This window comes from Diadema antillarum, unplaced genomic scaffold, assembly GCF_040938485.1.
Source record: "Diadema antillarum isolate AM-2024a unplaced genomic scaffold, OU_Dant_1.0 seq00000386_RagTag, whole genome shotgun sequence".
Classification (NCBI taxonomy): Eukaryota; Metazoa; Echinodermata; class Echinoidea; order Diadematoida; family Diadematidae; genus Diadema; species Diadema antillarum.
The window spans coordinates 2429368-2434710 of NW_027271384.1; positions in this window are offsets into that span (position 1 = coordinate 2429368).

A 5343-nucleotide genomic window follows, 5' to 3' on the forward strand; every position below is an offset into this window, starting at 1 on the left:
GAAATACATACTTGATGTCGTTGATATGTAGATGGTGCCCTTCCATATCAGTTGCAATCTCTCGCTCGATAGCGTGACGAAATTGCACCCGCCAGTATGTAATTTTCCCTTTCATGGAACACCCTGCACAAGGTACATACTTGTAATTGACATGTAGATGGCGCTGTTCATCCTGTCGGTCTCGTGAGCTTTCTTTGTGTTGTGCCAGTCTCGTGGGCTTTCTTTCCTCGTGTCGGTCTCTTGAGCCTTCTTTGCCTGGTGTTGGTCTCGTGGGCTTTCTTTGCCTAATGTCGGTCTCGTGAGCCTCTTTTGCGTACTGTCGGTCTCGTGAACCTTTTAAGCGTAGTGTCGGTCTCATGGGCTTTCTTTGCGTGGTGTCGGTCTCGTGAGCCTTTTCTGCGTGGTGTCGAACTCATCGGCTGTATGACTCGTGAGCCTTATAACTCGTAAGCTGTATGACTCAGGGACCTATTTTTTATGTCGGTCTCGTGGACCGTACGACTCGTGGGTGAACCCGTTCTCTGGACCTGATAAACCTATGGAGAACTTGCTTTATGTACGTGTAGTATTATCGGGGTCATCCCGCGAGAGTGAAAACCAGAATTTCATACAGCCCACGAGTTCGACATCGAAATATAAGCTCCATGAGTCATACAACCCATGACCTCGACACTAGGTAACAACGTCACAGCACACGAGTTCGACAGATACAACACGGGTCTTAATGTGTCGGTCTCATGGGCCTTGTTATCTTTGTGTCAAACTCAGGAGCTGTATGACTCGTGGGCTGTATTTTTGATGTCGGTCTCGTGACGTGCACCAGTATCATCAAGGGTCAATGACTGACTTTCCGTTCTTCTTCTATACCAAGTAACAGTAATACAAGACTTGCTACCATGGTCTCTCAAGGAAGCTGTTTGTATGGTATTTCTGTTGTTTCATGAGGCACTGTGTATAATGCAGTACACTTGTTGGTGTCGACTACATGTTATTTGAATATGCCTCTGTCTTTATTTATTGGTGTTTACTTGATTTGATGAGTACTGTCAGGAAATACTCTATCGCAGCATGCCATAGGTTGTCCCTACGACCTGATTAAGAATCATTTGCATTCGTTAACAAGAGTTCAATTTCATTTATTTTTCCTGCAAACAATTTTGTGTAACATTATCAGATACAGCTATTAAAGTCGAAAGTCCGTTTTACTACGTTGTGTTCTGATACTGCGATTTTTCATCAACTTAAAAAAAAAACAGGACGAGGATGTGGAAGACATGGCAAAGAAAAGGATTGCTCTGTTTATGAACAAACCAACAAGTGCTGATGAAAAAGAGCATGCAATTTGCAAACTTCCACAGATAGCTGAGAATGCTCCTACAGAGAAGTTATCCACCATGGATACTGTGTTGAATTTTGAAATGGAAACAAAATTGTATTTTTTAGTGTTGTCTGTCTAGTTTACTATTACGCATTTAATGTTCATGTACATAGTTTACTTACTATAGTTTTGTGTTTGATGTGTTTGTGTACAAAAAATGTACACACGAATTTCATTTCTGTAATGAACACGAGTTTTAGCATCTGTGTTAGCATTTGTGAGGAGCAGATATAAAAATATTGACTTTCTGAAATGGAAAAATGGAAATTTTTTGTCTACAAGACACCCATTTTTTTTTTTCGAAATAGAAGAAGACATATAATGGACGGAGTGGGAAGGAAGAGGTTTCTTTTCATAATGAATAAATCACATAACTCAATTTGCTATCAAAAAGGTAAAGTGTGAGACTGATGAAAGCTTTGTAGCTCCTAACATCCAATGTGGTTTTTCTAGAATTCTCATTTTAGTTGTTATATGGAAAAAAATGAACATCTTGAATTCCATTTATGTATAGGAAATATCTTAGTGAATTACAAAAAGCCACACAAACTTCTTTGTGGTGACCAAAATTTGGTACAGTGTACACTGGTGTATGGAATTAGATACTTTCAGTTATCTTTGACTCTTTAATGGAAAAGTAGAGAAAAAGCACTAGAGAATAAAAATTATTTTGGTATGATGGATCCATAGCGTCATCTTCACTCTCGTACAAAATCTTACACCTTAGACAAATTTGAAGCAAAGTAGAATGGATTTTTTTTTCTTCATGTCATCAGGTATATTTTCTTTGGTCAAGGAAGTGTAAAATTGATATGGGATATTGAACCGAACATTCAATGATCAGCCTTGACATTGTGTCTGGTAACAGTAATACAAGACTTGCTACCATGGTCTCTCAAGGAAGCTGTTTGTATGGTATTTCTGTTGTTTCATGAGGCACTGTATATAATGCAGTACACTTGTTGGTGTCGACTACCTGTTGTTTGAATATGCCTCTGTCTTTATTTGTTCGTGTTTACTTGTTTTGATGAGTACTGTCAGGAAATGCTCTATCGCAGCATGCCATAGGTTGTCCCTACAACCTGATTAAGAATCATTTGCATTCGTTAACAAGAGTTCAATTTCATTTATTTTTCCTGCAAACAATTTTGTCTAACATAATCAGATACAGCTATTAAAGTCCGTTTGACTGCGTTCTGTTCTGATACTGCGACTTTTCATCAACTTAAAAAAAAAAAAAACAGGACGAGGATGTGGAAGACATGGCAAAGAAAAGGATTGCTCTGTTTATGAACAAACCAACAAGTGCTGATGAAAAAAGAGCATGCAATTTGCAAACTTCCACAGATAGCTGAGAATGCTCTCACAGAGAAGTTATCCACCATGGGAGCAGTACTGTGTTGAATTTTGAACTGGAAACAAAACTGTATTTTTCAGTGTCACAAGAGATTCAGATACAGGAAATTTGAATAACGCATTTTTGAAAGAGTTTGAATTTGTTGACTTTATGAAGGAAAAGGTTGCTGAGGTTACCTTTCTGAATCTTTATATTGCCTGTCTTGATGATGAACATTTTGAAGATGTCAGTAAAGAGGATTACAAATTTGTAATTGATGATCAGTTATTTTTCGACAAACTGTTGATGAAAATGAGAGAAGCGACAATTTCGTATGCTATTCGACAAAAAAAAGAACGTAGTAAGAGTAGAAATTAGAAAATGATCTTGTTAATGAGGTAATTGAAATGTAAATCGATAGCTTGATAACACTACGGCCTGAAGGTGATAAAGTGAGACATTTTATCAAAACCTGGAGAACAATTTCGTTGTTAACGGTTGCTTATAATGATCTTATCAAGTTGTATTGCGATAGACGTAAAACGCTAGTATTTCTATTCTTGATATTCAGATTTTGTGATGGGATGATTAATTTCATATGACATATTTACCTTTTGTGAAAAAGATAAGGTACCTGGGATGATTTTGCTAATTGATTTCGAAAAGGCGTTTGATATTGTCTGTCACCACTCGTTGTTCAAACTCCTTTCTTTTTTTAAGTTTGATGATTCTGTCAGGTGAATGAATTTACTGCATGATAATGTGTATTCAAGTGTTCTGGTGAATGGGCAATTTTAACATGTAGATTTCGTACATCTATTCGTACATTTATTCTGTAATGGGTATACTCTTAAGAAGTTTAATACAAAGTGGCAGTCATTACGACATCCCTTTCTATAAATGATAATCAGTGAAAATGGAAGAAATAAAAAAAAAAATGGATTATGGGCTGAAGATACGAGGATGAATGGTCATTTCTTTCACTTCATGGAATAAACTGGAAATGTCTACCTGGTATTCTTGTCACAATCTTTTCAGTTTGCGAGTTGAGTTTCTATAATTGAGCTTCTGTAAACGGCTCAAACACCACTTCTGCCTGTAGAGAATGCGCATACCACTTGATGTCGATATATATGAACACATTTATTTCAGTCATACTTATGAATTATCTGATATCATTTTCAGTCATATGTTGTAGATTATAGTTGCTAGCTTTTTTGTCAGTTTTATTTTTTACCATATCATTACACAAAATACAGGTTGTTTGCATAGAAATAGTTTGTCTCTTTAGATGAATCATACTTTTGACCCATGGAACATTCATCACAGGTGAGAACTTTGTACTACAAACTGCAGTGCATGATAAAATAGAAATTCTTTCAAATGTTCTAATTTTTCCACGCTCATTTGCATCACTTTGCATAATTATGCAAATTTCATGTTCATCGGCATAGATATGAAATCAAATTCTGCATGAATTGTTGTCATTTACTTTATAGAATATTTCAACCAAATTAGGCATTTCTATTAAATGCATATGTATCATTGAATATTTATATGCTTATTTGCATAGATACAGAGTGTCTCTTTAGATGAAAAAAAAAATGAATTGCCCTAGGGAACATCTTTGCCAAGTTTGGGCAAACGGGACTGTTGTCGGTAAGGAAATGGTTAGCGTCACGTGAACGTATCAATACTTGGTCGAAGAAGATGGGGGGTGGGGTCTTTCGTAACTCCTGCCAGGTCTTAGCCGGGAAAAAAACATGAATTTTGATACTTTTCAAATGGCCTACTATGATTTAATAAGCACATTCGATATCATGTACTGTTCATAAGCAGTTTCCAGGCGTTTGAAGACATGTATTGCTATATCATATGACGTTATTATTGAGTAGTACGACCGAAACTTAAGTAAGAGAAGCAAGAGAGAAAACTCGAAGAGAAAACTGACCATCAAAACTTTTTGATTTGTGCTCCAACGTGACTTTTCTTTCAGGTTAAGAAAGCACAGAAGACACAGTGCACAAGCGACATAGTTATGTGTAACGTTAATTGTCCTTCGTAATAAATGCAGTTATTTGAAAAGATGATATTTTATTTCTACCTCCTTATTTCCCATTTTTCCAAATGTTTTCAGAACCAAAACACTGATTCTCCTTCCATAAAGAAGACCCAAGCAAATACCTGTGAAACGCAGGACTCTGGGTAAAATGAAACCTAGACTCATAGCGTATTTGAACCACGGCCAATATCGATACTGGAAAAATGCTTAGTCATTGGCAGACTTTAGACATCTTTAAAAAATCCAAACAATCATAATTTGTACATGCACATGATAAATACGTTGGAGATTTTTTTTTCTCAGAGGTACAATGTCCATCTAAGGTGATACTCTCCGCGTCGATAGGCAGCCAGCAGGATTCTAAGAATAAAGCACCAGTTTCTCCCTTTCATTCTTTTTTTTTTTTGCTCGTGTCCATCTGACAGTAGCTGACTTCATTTTTTATTTACGTATATTTTCATTCTCTAGTCCGATCAGAGAGACAAATAGATATCAGTAAATAGCATCCAGTGAAAGCAACTGTATATTGGCGACTTGTCGAAAGAATACCAGTGGGTAAACAGTAGT